The 15880-nt window shown below is 46.4% G+C and overlaps 1 protein-coding gene across 4 annotated transcripts in view; it reads left to right on the top strand.

Annotated features, from left to right (window-relative positions):
- The window catches only part of FANCD2 (FA complementation group D2), a 319297-nt gene that overhangs the window by 258143 nt on the left and 45274 nt on the right, over window positions 1-15880 (top strand). The window contains exon 36 of one of the 4 annotated variants that reach the window (XR_004537318.1): window positions 859-990. The exons of the other annotated variants lie outside the window; for them this stretch is intronic. The gene's annotated coding sequence lies outside the window, so the exon portion shown is untranslated. The remainder of the gene's footprint in view (window positions 1-858; window positions 991-15880) is intronic. 4 annotated transcript variants of the gene reach the window in all.

Genomic DNA, 15880 nt, shown 5'->3' with positions numbered 1-15880 from the left:
CCGATTCCACAGATGGAACTTTCCAGTCCACATTCAGCAGGTTGAAATCTCCCAACAGCAGCACCTCCACTTTCTTTCCAAACTTTTGGATATCCGCAATCAGATCTTTATCAATTTGTTGCGATTGAGCCAGAGGTCTGTAGACTACACCCACGTAGACAGAAGTTCCATCTTCTCTTTTCAGAGCTATCCATATTGCTTCTTACTCTCCCCAGGTCCCTTGCATTTCAGTCGCTTGGATATCAATCTTCACATAGAGAGCTATCCCTTCACCTTTTTGAGCCTTCTCTGTCCTTCCTAAAAAGATTATATCCCAGTATGTTTGCATCCCATCCATGGGATTCATTGAACCATTTCTCTGTGATAGCAACAATATCTAGGTTTGCCTCTAACATCAAGGCTTGCAGATCATGAACTTTGTTGCTTAGACTGCGAGCATTTGTGGTTATCGCTTTCCAGCTATTTTTCAGCGGTAATCTCCTTTTTCGTATAGTTTTTTTGTTTTGTTTCGCTTCCCGTTACAATGCTAAGAAGTGAGTTGCTAATATTGTTTATGTTGCAATCTTTACTACCATCACATCTTGTGTTTTTCTTGGGGTGGCCTCCATAATTGTCCTTCATACATACACCATCCCCACCTTCTAGTTTAAATGGCTAGAAACATATTGTCTAAATTTCTCCGCAAGGATTCTTTTTCCTGCTGTAGTAATATGTAGCCCATCGGTACAACAGTTTCTTGTCCTTCCGTGTATTTCCCCCATTCTCCTATGTACCTGAAGCCTTCTTGATGACACCAGGCTTTGAGCCAACTGTTAAAATCTTCTGTGTTAACTTTTTCCTCTCCTTTTCCATATGTAGGCAGTACTTCTGAGAAAGCTACGGTCCTTACAGAAGTGTACCTCTGCGGCAGGAGACGCAAATGCTTTTTCGCCGAGCAGAAAACCATCTTCTAGCACTTTCGGCAGCGCACATAGCAGGAATAGACAACATGTAAGCAGATTATCTCAGTTGCCAAACTCTTGATCCAGGGGAATGGTCACTATCTCAGAGAGCCTTCCTATGTATAGTAGAGAGGTGGAGACATTCGACCTGATGTCTTTGGCGTCCATCAAGAAGTTGGCTCAGTTCTTCAGCCACCATCACGAACCAGGAAGCGAAGGATTGGATGCCATGGTGCAGCCATTGCCACAGGAGGGACTTCTCTGTGTCTTTCCTCTGTGGCCCATGATAAGCCATCTTATCCCAGGACAAGCAGGCAGGTATTCTCACAAGTGGGTGACGTGATCCAACGGAGTCCCGATGTGGACGCCTCACAAGCAGACTTGCTTGAAGAAACTTGAAGTTTTGAGTCACGCGCATATGCAAGTACCTTCCCGCCCGACATCGGGCGCGTTTCCTCAGTTCTTATTTTTCCGCGGAGCCAAGAAGTCCGTCTTCGACTCTCTGCATGAAGTGTTTTTACTTGTGCCTTCTTTTGTCTGCGGTTTTGTGTTATTTTTACTCAGAATCGCTGCTTTTATTTGTTGTTTTCTTGTTTTCAAAAAAAAAAAAAAAAAATTTCTTCCGTTCGTTCGACCAGGCAGGCCACGTGGCCGCAGCTTCGATCTTGCGGTGGAGCTTTTTCGGCCTATGTCCCAGCCTGCAACCAGTTTTAAAAAGTGTTCCAAGTGCCAGCGCGCGATTTCTCTGACGGACCCTCATAGACGCTGTCTTCGGTGTCTCGGGCCTCAACATCTCCCAAAATCGTGCCGGCCTTACTCAACACTTAAGTCTCGTGCTTTTAAGCGTCGTTGCATCCTGTGGGAGCAGCTTTTCAGCAAGGAGTCTTCGATGGAGCTTTCGTCCTTGAAGGGTGCTTCGCCCTCGACATTATCCGATGCTCTCCAGGCTTCCACAGCTTCTGCTCCGAGCCTCATGTCTTTGACGCCTGCTGCAGTGCCTTCCTCTTTCTCTTCAGGTCAGGTAGCACAACAGCCCATTCCCCCGGTGGTGCTTAAAGTGCCCAAGGCTTCTAAATCTAAGCACTCTCACAATGCCTCAAGGGAGCACGAAGCCCGTGCAGGTGGTCCCGTTGGAGACGCGGATCCATCCTTGCCGGCGTCATTCCAGACCTTATTGGAGAAGCAATTCATTCAGCTCTTTACTAACATGGGGCCGAAGCTTCTTTCACAAATCCAGCCTGGACATGCGGAGGTCTCCCGCGAGGTCGAGCCGCCTCCTGTGCCTCAGTCGTACGCACACTCTCTACAGGGAGCAGAGTCTCTGCGACTGTCTGGTCTGGCATCTCGGCATGCATCGCAAGGAGCAGAGTCTATGCCCGTGCCTCCGTTGGAACCCGTACACTCGATGCAAGGAGCAGAGTCTTTGCGAGTGCCTCGAGGTTCTTCCACTCAACTGCCTCTGCTTCGTTCCACAGCCTCCAGCCCTATCCATTCTCTGGGGGCTTCGGCGGGGACAAGCTCTCCTCGATTGTCGAGGCCTGCTTCGAGGCACAGCTTGCATCATAGATTGAAGCATTCATCTAGGCATGCCTCGCCTCATCGGAAGCAGCCTTTTCTTCAATATTCTCCACTGTCTGCTTAGACCCTTCCGCTTCCGGATCTCGAAGACCCGGTGGGTTCTTTTTCTCTATCCAGATCTCCTTCATTGGAGCAAGTTGCCTCGACATCCTCGAGGCTAGGCTTTGGCAGATTAGCTGTCTTTTTCATCTTTTCTGCTTCAGATGGCAACTGATTTGGATATTCAACTTGACACTGGATCTAAGTTTTCCAAGGAGTACCTCGAGACCATGCATCTTCCTCAACCTCCTGCTGAATCCCTCAAGCTTCCTCTTCACAAGCTTTTGGATCAAACCTTTGTCCGCTGTCTGGAAACTCCTTATTCCATTCCAGCAATTCCAGGCAAATTGGATTCCAGATACAGGCCTGTACATCACAAGGGGTTTGACAGTGCTCAATTGTCTCACCAATCCCTTTTGGTTGAATCTTCTCTGAAGCGTTCTCATCCTTTTCAGGTGTATGCCACTGTTCCTCCGGGCAGGGAAGGCAAAACGATGGACAGATTTGGTCATCGCATCTACCAAAACTCCATGAGTCCTCAACTATAATTTTCATTTCATCACTTACTTTGAGTTCTTTCTCTCCATCCTTCAAAAGTTCATGCCTTATCTGGAATCTCGTGCACATTTTGAATACCAAGAAGTCCTTGCATCCTTGTCCCAACTTCGGCTGCAACTTCTTCAATCCTCCTATGATGCTTTTGAGCTGTCTGCTCGAGCTACTGCTTTTTCGGTGGCCATGCGGCATCTGGCGTGGCTCCGTACCATCAACATGGATCCTAACCTGCAGGACTGGCTGGCTAATGTTCCTTGCGCTGGCAATGACCTCTTTGACGAGTCTATTGAGGCAGCCACCAAGAAGCTTTCGGCAGCCACCAAGGCATCTATTCTCCGCCCAAAGCCGGCTCCTCCTCATCGCCCTACACGCCCTCCTCTGATTTACCAACGGCGTTTTCCACCTAAACAGGCTCCTTCCATTCATCAGCCTGTCAAGAGGCAACATCCCCAGAAGCAGCAGAAACCTCAGCCACCTGCTGTACCCAAGGCTCCTCAGCCTTTTTGACTGTCTGATAAAAAGCATAACCTCAGTCGTTCTGCCATTTCCCATTTTTTCCCCCTATCGGAGGTCGTCTGCATCATTTTTACCACCGATGGACGACTGTTACCTCCGACCTCTGGGTCCTTTCCATCGTCAGGGAGGGATACTCTCTTCAATTCCATCAAGTTCCTCCGGAACTTCCTCCAAGAGAGTATCCTTCCAACTCCACCCAGACCGCCCTTCTTCTTCAGGAAGCTCAAGCTTTGCTTCAACTCCGAGCTATCGAGCCAGTTCCTTTGGCTCAGCAGAACAAGGGATTTTACTCCCGGTACTTCCTTGTTCCGAAGAAGACGAGTGATCTGCGTCCTATTTTGGATCTCAGGGTGCTCAACAAATTTCTGGTCAGAGAAAAATTTTGCATGTTGACCCTAGCATCTCTGTATCCCCAACTCGAGCAGAATGACTGGTTATGCTCTCTGGATCTCAAGGAGGCCTACACATTCCCATCCATCCGGCCTCCCGTCAATACCTTAGATTTCGGGTGGGAAATCTTCATTATCAATACAGAGTGCTCCCTTTCGGCCTGGCCTCGTCACCCAGAGTCTTCACCAAGTGCCTGGTAGTGGTGGCCGCCGCGCTCAGGAACCATGGTCTTCAGGTGTTTCCCTACCTTGACGACTGGCTTATCAAGGATTCCACGTCTCAAGGAGTCGTTCTAACGACACAGCGGACTATCTGGTTCCTACAGAGTCTGAGATTCGAAATCAACTTTCCAAAATCCCATCTCCAGCCTTCTCAGACTCTTCCATTCATCGGAGCTGTTCTGGATACTGTCCAACTCAGAGTGTTCCTTCCTCAACAACGTCTAGATGGGCCGTGGCCCTTATCTGTCGTCTATTTCTATGTTTCTATGTCTGGAGGCTCTTCTCCATCTTTGTCATTCGGTCTCCTCTCGCCCGTCCATATCGGCGAGACACATGATGGTTCTTCTGGGTCACATGGCTTCTACAGTACATGTGACTCCTTTTGCCAGACTTCACCTCAGAATTCCTCAATGGACGCAGGTTTCTGACCCTCTGACTCAACACATCCAGGTCACTCCTGCTCTGACACAGTCTCTTCGCTGGTGGATTCTCTCTTCCAATCTATCCAGAGGCTTACTTTTTCACACGCCCCCCCCCATCAGAAGATTCTCATAACCGATTCTTCAACGTACACTTGGGGGGCTCATCTAGATGGTCTCCGTACTCAAGGATATTGGACCAGTGCGGATCGTCTGTGTCACATCAATCTCCTGGAACTCAGGGCGATTTTCAATGCTCTCAATGCCTTTCAGCATCTGCTTCACGACCGTGTAGTCCTCATTCGCACGGACAATCAAGTTGCAATGTATTATGTCAACAAACAAGGAGGGACGGGATCTGCCTCCCTCTGTCAGGAAGCTCTGAAAGTTTGAGATTGGGCAATTCGCCACAACACCTTCCTCAAAGCTGTCTACATTCAGGGGGGTGGACAATGCCTTAGCAGACAACTTGAGTCGTCTTTTACAGCCTCACGAATGGACTCTCCATTCCACGCCCCATCATCACATCTTCCCTCAGTGGGGAACGCCTCAGATAGATCTCTTTGCAGCCCCCCACAACTTCAAGCTGCCTCATTTCTGCTCCAGGATCTACACTCCTCATCGCCTCGAGGCAGATGCTTTTCTTCTGGACTGGACGAATCTCTTTCTATATATGTTTCCTCCGTTTCCTCTCATTCAAAAGACGCTGGTCAAGCTGAAGTCCGACCATGCCACTATGATTCTGGTTGCTCCTCGATGGCCTAGACAACCCTGGTACTCTCTTCTACTTCAACTCAGCAGCAGGGAGCCATACCTTCTACCAGTTTTTCCCTCTCTGCTTACGCAGCATCAGGGATCTCTGCTTCATCCCAACCTGCAGTCTCTACACCTGACAGCTTGGTTCCTCTCAACATAGCTCATCTGCAGTTTTCTAAGTCTGTGAGGGATGTTTTGGATGCTTCACGAAAGCCTACTACTAGACAATGCTATCACCAAAAATGGACTAGATTTTCTACTTGGTGTTTTTCTCATCATAAGGATCCTCAACATTCCTCCTTATCTTTAGTTTTGGATTATCTGTTGCACCTTTCTCATTCTGGTCTCAAGTCTACATCGATCCGAGTCCATCTTAGTGCAATTGCTGTTTTCCATCAGCCTATTGAAGAGAAACCTCTCTCGGCTCATCTTGTGGTTTCCAGATTCATGAAAGGACTTTTCAATGTCAATCCTCCTCTCAAACCGCCTCCTGTGGATTGGGACCTCAATATTATTCTTTCTCAGCTAATGAAACCTCCATTTGAACCAATTGACAAGGCTCATCTGAAGTATCTCACTTGGAAAGTGGTGTTTCTCATTGGCCTCACTTCTGCTCAACGAGTCAGTGAGCTCCAAGCGTTGGTTGCGGATCCACCTTTTACAGGGTTCCATCATGACAAGGTGGTTCTTCGCACTCATCCGAAATTCCTTCCTAAAGTAGTCTCGGAGTTTCATCTCCAACAATCCATTGTTCTTCCAGTGTTTTTTCCAAAGCCTCATTCTCATCCTGGAGAATCAGCTCTTCATACTCTGGACTGTAAACGTGCTTTGGCTTTCTATTTGGAACGCACCAAACCACACAGAACTGCTCCTCAACTTTTTGTCTCCTTTGATCCGAACAAGTTGGGACGTCCTATCTCTAAGCGTACCATCTCCAATTGGATGGCAGCTTGTATCTCATTCTGCTATGCCCAGGCTGGATTATCCCTTCACAGTAAAGTCACAGCCCATAAGGTCAGAGCAATGGCAGCTTCTGTAACTTTCCTCAGATCTACACCTATTGAGGAAATTTGTAGAGCTGCTACTTGGTCCTCGGTTCATACCTTCACTTCTCACTATTGTCTGGATACTTTCTCCAGACAGGATGGTCAGTTTGGCCAAACAGTATTGCAAAATTTATTCTCCTAAGTTGCCAACTCTCCCACCATCCCACTTTGGTTAGCTTGGAGGTCACCCACTTGTGAGAATACCTGCCTGCTTGTCCTGGGATAAAGCACAGTTACTTACCGTAACAGGTGTTATCCAGGGACAGCAGGCAGCTATTCTCACATCCTACCCACCTCCCCTGGGTTGGCTTCTCTGCTAGCTATCTGAACTGAGGAGACGCGCCCGATGTCGGGCGGGAAGGCACTCGCGCATGCGCGGTGCGAGCGACTGGAAACTTCGAGTTTCTTCAAGCAAGTCTGCTTGTGAGCCGTCTGCATCGGGGCTCCGTTGGATCACGTCACACACTTGTGAGAATAGCTGCCTGCTGTACCTGGATAACAACTGTTATGGTAAGTAACTGTGCTTTCTGTGAAGAATCAGGATGCACTGAGATTGACTAATTCTCATGGCACCCATGGTATGCAGACCTGGATTATCTGCAGATAGATTGGGGGTCTCAAACTTCCCTGCCACACATGCCTCCTCATAAAGAGGCTAATAGCCCTGCAGGATCCAGACCACTTTGATTTTACAACCTGGATCTTGAGCGTGCAGCTTTAATGCATAGAGGCTACTCGACTGGAGTAGTTGCTACAATCTTGCGTAGCAAGAAGTTGACCACTATAGCATATGCCAAGGCTTTGCAGTGTTTTCAGACATGATGTCCTCGGAAGAAAAGGACCTTGCAGTCGGCTCTCGGAGAGTTCAGATAGCTAGGCTTTCCTTCTTTGGCCCTAACCCCCAGGGGGGCTCTCTTGCAACTGATCCGGATGTGGTCAGATTCTTGAAGGGTGCCTTGCGGCTCCACCCTCCATTGCGTCAGCCGTATCCAACTTGGAATCTTAATCTGGTTCTCAGGTCGCTTGCAAGTCTACTTTATGAGCCATTGTACCATACTACTTGGATGGAACTGACCATCAAGATTGCTGAGTGTCCAAGCTTCAAGCTTTGTCCTGCAAAAATCCTTTTCTTTGGATTACGGACTCGATCATGATCCTGCGCACTGTTCCTTCTTTTCTGCTGAAAGTGGTTTCTGGTTTCCACATCAACCAAGAGTTGCTGGTGTTTACACCCTTGGGTTTGAGCAAACAAGACAGCAGACCAGCTTCAAAAATCACCATTTCAAGATGGATTCAAATTGCGATTTTATCCGCCTATATTAGAGCTGGAAATCGACTTCCTGTTCTGATAAAGGTTAACTCCACATGAGGCTTTGCTTCCTCATGGGCAGAATCTTCAGCGATTTCCCCAGAAATGATTTGCAGAGTGGACACTTAGTCTTCTTTGCATACCTTTAGACAGTGGTCTCAAACTTAAACCTTTTGCAGGGCCACATTTTGGGTTTCTAGGTACTTGGGGGCCTCAGAAAAAATATTTAATGTTTTATTAAAGAAATGACAATTTTGCATGACATAAAACTCTTTATAGTTTATAAATCTTTCCTTTTGGCTAAGTCTTAATAATAATAATGTAATTTGTAGCTAAAGAGACATATGATCAAGAACCTGCTTTATTTTACTTTTGTGATTATGATAAACATACCGAGGGCCTCAAAATAGTACCTGGCGGGCCGCATGAAGCCCCCGGGCCGCGTGTTTGAGACCACTGCCTTTAGATCTTTGCCACATTTAGATCTTAGGTTCTTGCAGCAGGCTTATCCTAAATTTACCACCCTAAATTTGAGGGACTGCTCTATTATGTCCCACTTGTTCAGGAATAGAGTGGGATTGTACAAGGAGGAGAGATTAGGTTCTTACCTTGGTAATCTTTCTTGTTTTTTCAGCTGCCCAGCACCCAGGAGAGGAGCGTGGGAGCCCTTGCTCCGCCCCTCCCCCGGACCGAAACCAGTCTTCGGGAGCCTTGAAAAAGGACTCCCCAACAAAGTGCAGCCTTTTTCAACTGCCCAGCACCCAGGAGAGGAGCGTGGGAGCCCTTGCTTCGCCCCTCACCTGGATCGAAACCAGTCTTCGGGAGCCTTGAAAAAGGACTCCCCAACGAAGTGCAGCCTTTTTCAGCTGCCCAGCACCCAGGAGAGGAGCGTGGGAGCCCTTGCTCCGCCCCTCCCCCGGACCGAAACCAGTCTTCGGGAGCCTTGAAAAAGGACTCCCCAACGAAACATAGAAACATAGAAATAGACGGCAGATAAGGGCCCAAGACCCATCTAGTCTGCCCACCCTAATGTCCCTCCCCTACCTTTGCCCTGTGAATAGATGTGCCGATCCCATTTGGCCTTAAAATCAGGCACGCTGCTGGCCTCAATCACCTGTAGTGGAAGACTATTCCAGTGATCAACCACTCTTTCAGTGAAAAAGAATTTCCTGGTGTCACCTCGTAGTTTCCCTCCCCTGATTTTCAACGGATGCCCTCTTGTTGTCGTGGGACCTTTGAAAAAGAAGATATCTTCCTCCGCCTCGATTCGGCCCGTAAGATACTTGAACGTTTCGATCATGTCTCCCCTCTCTCTGCGCTCCTCGAGTGAGTATAGCTGTAATTTGTCAAGCCGTTTTTCGTACGGAAGATCCTTGAGTCCCGAGACCATCCGGGTGGCCATTCTTTGCACCAAACTCCAGTCTCAGCACATCCTTGCGATAATGCGGCCTCCAGAATTGCACACAGTATTCCAGGTGGGGCCTCACCATGGATCTATACAATGGCATAATGACTTCAGCCTTACGACTGACGAAACCCCTTCGTATGCAGCCCATGATTTGTCTTGCCTTGGACGAAGCCTGCTCCACTTGATTGGCAGACTTCATGTCCTCACTGACGATTACCCCCAAGTCTCGTTCTGATACCGTTTTTGCTAGGATCTCGCCATTAAGGGTATAAGGCTTGCATGGATTCTGGTTGCCCAGGTGCATAACTTTGCATTTTTTGGCATTGAAGTTGAGTTGCCATGTCCTAGACTATCGCTCCAGTAGGAGTAGGTCGTGCATCATGTTGTCGGGCATTGAATATTCGTCTGTTGGTAATTTGCCCACTACATTACTCAGTTTGGCGTCATCGGCGAATAATGTTATTTTACCTCGAAGCCCTTCTGCCAAGTCTCTTATAAAGATGTTGAATAGGATTGGGCCCAAGACTGAGCCCTGTGGTACTCCACTAATCACCTCCGTCATTTCGGAGGGAGTGCCGTTCACCACCACCCTTTGGAGCCTGCCTCCAAGCCAGCTCCCAATCCATTTCGTCAATGTGTCACCTAATCCTATAGAACTCATCTTGCTCAGTAACCTGCGGTGTGGTACGCTATCGAATGCTTTGCTAAAGTCCAGGTACACGATGTCCAGGGACTCCCCAATATGTACCCTGTCACCCAGTCAAAGAAGCTGATCAGGTTGGATTGGCAGGATCTCCCCTTAGTAAATCCATGTTGTCGGGGATCCCGTAGATTCTCCTCATCCAGGATCTTATCTAATTGGTGTTCGATTAGTTTGCTCACTATCGATGTTAGACTCACTGGTCTGTAGTTTGCTGTCTCCATCTTTGAGCCTTTCTTGTGGAGTGGAATGACGTTAGCCGTCCTCCAGTCCAACGGGTCGCTGCCTGTACTAAGGGAGAGGTTGAAGAGCGCGGACAGTGGCTCCGCCAAGACATCACTCAGCTCCCTAAGCACCCTGGGGTGCAGGTTGTCCGGGGTGCAGGTTGCCTTGTTAACCTTGAGCCTTGACAGCTCACCGTAGACACTGCTGGGCGTAAACTCAAAGTTACTAAACAGGTCAACTGAGCCAACCCTTGTCTGTAGTTGAGGGCCGAGCCCTGGCGCTTCTCGGGTGAAGACTAAGCAGAAGTATTCATTTAATAGTTGGACTTTTTCCGAATCTTTTTCCACATAGTCTCCGTCTGGTTTCTTAAGACGTACAATCCCGCCTGAGTTTTTTCTTCTTTCACTGATATACCTGAAGAAGGATTTATCTCCCTTCTGGATGTTTTTAGCTAGAGACTCCTCTATGTGGAATTTAGCCTCCCTGACTGCTGTTTTGACGGCTTTTGATTTGGCTCTAGAGTCCTGCTTCCCCGATTGTTTGCAAGAGATGAATGCTTTTTTCTTCTCCTTGATCAGGTCTGAGATCTCCGCAGTAAACCACTGTGGCTTATTGTTCCTTCGCCGTTTACTTACTGATTTTACATAGCGGTTTGTTGCTTCTTGTATGGTTGCTTTCAAAGCCGACCACATGTCTTCCACGTTATCGGTTTCTTCTTGGCTTTGTAGCGCCTGGTGAACGAAGTCTCCCATTTCTTTGAAATTTGTGTCCTTGAATTTGAGGACTTTGGTTAGTGTAGTAGATTTAGTAAAACCTTTTTCAGCCTTTTTCAGCCGCCCAGCACCCAGGAGAGGAGCATGAAAGCCCTTGCTCCGCCCCTCCCCCGGACCGAAACCAGTCTTCGGGAGCCTTGAAAAAGGACTCCCCAACGAAGTGCAGCCTTTTTCAACTGCCCAGCACCCAGGAGAGGAGCGTGGGAGCCCTTGCTCCGCCCCTCCCCCGGACTGAAACCAGTCTTCGGGAGCCTTGAAAAAGGACTCCCCAACGAAGTGCAGCCTTTTTCAGCTGCCCAGCACCCAGGAGAGGAGCGTGGGAGCCCTTGCTCCGCACCTCCCCCGGACCAAAACCAGTCTTCGGGAGCCTTGAAAAAGGACTCCCTAACGGCGTGCAGCCGTTCGGCGTGTGCGCCTTCGTGAAGCGTCGACACGGGAAGCGCCCCAACGCTGCACAGGGTGACTAGTGAATCTCCACCACAGTAACCAGCCACCACAGTAACCAGTCTCAGCAGGACTCCCAACAGCCTCAAAAGTCTCCTAGCGATAAGTATAACTAAATAACTATTAACCTCAATAATTTATACTGACTTAACATGACCATACATGACATTGCTTGGCTAGGTTTAACTGCATGACTACACAAACCTCCATGCTACTACAAACCTGCATGATTTTTGCCTGAATATTGTGAAGTTTAATAATTGCCTAAATACTGTTAAGTCTATAACTGCACTGCCTGACTAGGTGAGAGCACAAGACTACACGAACATACACGATATTGCGAGCCTGCTTGTCACTGCATGAATACTCTGAAAGGCATCGATAAAATAGAGCAGGAAAATAAATTATTTACATTGTCCAACGCAACACGGACAAGAGGACATGGTTTGAAGCTAAGGGGGGACAAGTCCAGGACAAATGTCAGGAAGTTCTGTTTTACGCAGCGAGTGGTAGACGCCTGGAATGCTCTCCCAAAGGAGGTTATTAAAGAATCCACTGTGCTGGGATTCAAAGGCAAATTAGATGCACATCTCCTTACGAGAGGCATAGAGGGATATGGGTGACTAAAACTACATCAGGTGTATACTTGACTGGGCCTCTGCGTGTGCGGATCGCCGGACTCGATGGACCATGGGTCTGATCCGGAGATGGCAGTTCTTATGTTCTTATGTTCTTAATACCGTGAAGTTGCATGAATATTGTGAAGTTTTATCATTATTATTATTGTAAAGTTTTATAATCAGCCTCATATTCATATTTGTACTGCGTCTCTACTATCACCAAGGCCATATCTGTTTCACCCATAGCCAAAATGAGGGCATCAAATACCACACAGATAGTATTATGCATCATCTATCTAACTTACTATAGATGCCAGTGTAACGACGAAAGACCCCCCTGAACAAATCCCAATCCACATCTCCTGGCAAAGGCCACTCAAACAGACAAAACCAACTCCCTCTCCTCAAACCCTTTTTAACTGCTCAGAACTCGGTCCTTTTCAAATACCCGCAGTAAACCCTAAATATAAAGCATCCAAACAACACAGAAACAAGACCAAAAACAAAAAAAACTTAAAACAACTGAAACATATTGAAACCCCCACCCCCAAACAATACAGGAACTTCAAAGGATACTATCTCAACGCCCGGTCGGTGAGAAATAAGGCACACATCATACATGACTGGATAGAACACAAAAACCCGGACATCATATTCCTAACCGAAACATGGATGATCTCAGACACAGATGTCATTATGAAGGAAATGTTACCGCAGGGCTATAAAATCGTCCCAATAACTAGAAGCTGGAAAAGAGGAGGGGGCCTAGCGATAATCCTTAAATGCTACTTTGACTTCACCAGAATGGACTCAAAAATCACAGAAGATCTGGAAATCATCACCTGCAAGATCACCAACCCCGAACTGGAAGAATCTCTAATAGCCACACTATTCTACATCCCCCCCAATAAATGGTCAAGTGCAAAAGAAGAATTCTTTGAATACCTTTCATCCAATACCATAAAAGGCCCATACAACTTACTTCTGGGAGACATAAATGTTCACCTAGAGAAAAAGGAAAAACCGGAAGTGACAGAAATCGACTTGTTCCTAAATACCCTGGGCTTTGAAATTCCTGACAAAGAGGAAACACATGAAAAGGGACACCAACTGGACATCATCACTTTTTCCCACAAAGACCCCGACACAAAAAAAATACAATACCATGCAGGAAAATGGGTTAAGAACATATGGTCAGATCACTATACTTTCAATTTTGAATTATGTTGGCAAAAGAAACACTCAACAGCAAAACATATAAACAAAACCAGTTTGAAAAAAACAGTCACCTGCAGAAACATCACCAATCCAACAGAATTCTGGACCCATTATGAACTACACCCCAAAATAGAGGAAGAGCAAGACTTCCCCACTAGATGGGACAAATTCACAAAAGGCACACTAAATCAAATAGCTCCTGTTCAATCATACAAAAAGAACACAAGGGCATCAAAAGAATGGTATGACGCCGAATTATTAGCCCTCAAACAAGATCTCAGAAAACTGGAAAGAGTATGGCAAAAAACAGACAAAGTGGAAGATAAAATTAAATGGAAACAAAAAATGAAAAATTACAAGAATCGGATCAAAGAAAAGCGTTATAACTGTTATGCACAGAAAATAGGAACAACCAATACAAACAGTAGAGAACTATTCAAACTAGTAAGCAAAATAACAGACACCACACAGATACTACAGAACCATCACGATCAAATCCCAGAGGTCTCCACCCTAGCCAACCACTTTAGGAAAAAAATCACCGACCTCAGAGCCTCAATACCCCCTCCTCCACCCAATCTTGAATTCAACCTCAAAACGCAGAGTAGTGAATCCAAAGGCGATATGAGCTGGAACCACTTCGAGCCCCCAGATTGGAATAACTTCCTTGCACTTTTCAACAAATACTCCAAATCAAATTGTCTACTAGATGAATGTCCATCTAAGATCATGCAAGATGCAATACCAGAATTTAAGAGGGACCTATTTAACTGGGCAACTTACTCTCTCAAAAATGGAACCTACCTGGAAAATATGGGACACATCCTAATCACACCCATACCCAAAGACCAGAAGATCTCGCTCACACTGGCGTCCAACTACAGACCCATAGCGAGCACCCCCTTTTTCACCAAAATGCTGGAAGGGCTGGTCAATTTGGAATTAGTAAATCACTTAGATAAGTACTTTCTCCTAAATGACCACCAATCTGGATTCAGAAAAGGATTCAGCACCGAGACAGTCCTAGGCTCTCTCCTTAACCACCTATATGACCTTTTCAATCAAGGTTCCAGCGCCTTGATCCTACAGTTAGACTTCAGCAGTGCCTTCGATCTCGTGGACCACGAAACTATGCTTAGGTGCCTCGACGAAATGGGAATATCAGGAAGAGTGTGGACCTGGTTCCAAGGTTTCCTAACCAAACGATCTTATCAAGTGGTCCATGAAGGAAATTACTCTGAACCCTGGAAAAGCCCCTCGGGAGTCCCACAAGGATCCCCCCTTTCTCCCACCTTGTTCAATATATACATCTCTTCTCTAGGCCACCTTTTACAAAAGCTTAACCTAACTTATTATATATACGCAGACGACATCTCCATATTAATACCAATAACAAATGTGACCTCAACCAACTCAAAACATATCTCCTCCATCATGCTCGAAATAGAAAAATGGACTTTAAACTTCAAACTGAAATTAAACTCAGAAAAGACAAAGATTTTCCTTGCTAGCCCAAACGAGAAAATCTCCGCAACTACAATATATGTAAACGGCCATGATCACCCAATACTAAAAACCATACAAATACTGGGAGTCACCCTGGATACCCACCTGTCCCTGACCGAGCACATAAACTCGGTGACTAAAAAATGCTTCTTCATCCTTTGGAAACTGAAAACCATAAAAAAATACTTCGACCCGCTATCCTTCAGAATATTGGTACAATCACTGATTTTATCTACCCTGGACTACTGTAACATTGTCTACTTGGGAATATCTAAAAAAAATGTGAGAAAACTGAGAATAGTTCAAAATACGGCCATCCGTCTAATATTCGGACTAAAGAAGAGCGATCATGTTAGTCCATTCTACAAACTCCTTCATTGGTTACCAATTGAAGCACGAATTCTATTCAAATTCTCCTGCCTCTGCTATAAACTAATCTGGGGACTGGCCCCCAGCTACCTACTACCTCACTTCGAATTCCACTCCTCTATTAGGCCTACCAGAAAGAGGTAGAGGTAAGAGAGGAGGAGGAGCAAAAAGTTATACTGATGAGGCTTCCTACAAGAGATCTCACAAGATGGGATTGTGACTACCCACTTGTTTAGGAATGGAGTGTGGATTTACAAAAAAGATTGCCAAGATAAGAACATAATCTTTCCTTTACCACACACTTCTACATTTTTCTCTCTGATTTCACCTCTACCATTGGTGGAAAGCAGTATCTGAAGTCAAGATAGACAGGTTGTTTACCCTCTCCAAGGTAGAGAGAACGAGAGGGCACTCTCTAAAGTTAAAAGGGGATAGATTCCGGAGGCTGTTATAGAGGAAGACACCCTCCAGGGATTCAAGACTGTTAGACTGAACCAGAATTTACGCAGGTAGGGCAGTTAGGGCACTAGTCTTTGACCTAAGGGCTGCTGCAGGAGCGGACTGCTGGGCACGATGGCCCACTGGTCTGACCCAGCAGCAGCAATCCTTATGTTCTTACAGAGCTCATAATAATTTGTCCCCTGCTCACCTTCTCAGCTGTGTGATTAATGAAGTACTCTCTTCAGAGATCACCAATTATAGATAAGTAGCTTTGCTATCTCTGCAGATAAATAAAGTTTAGTTTTTTAAAAAATAAGGTGATATCTTTTTATTGGATTAACAGTGTATTTCTTGACTAGGTTTAGGAAGATGATACTCCATTCCTCAGGTCAATGCGAATGAGAAA

Source organism: Geotrypetes seraphini, chromosome 17 (assembly GCF_902459505.1).
Source record: "Geotrypetes seraphini chromosome 17, aGeoSer1.1, whole genome shotgun sequence".
NCBI lineage: Eukaryota > Metazoa > Chordata > Amphibia > Gymnophiona > Dermophiidae > Geotrypetes > Geotrypetes seraphini.
This window is presented reverse-complemented; position numbering and strand designations above follow the sequence as displayed.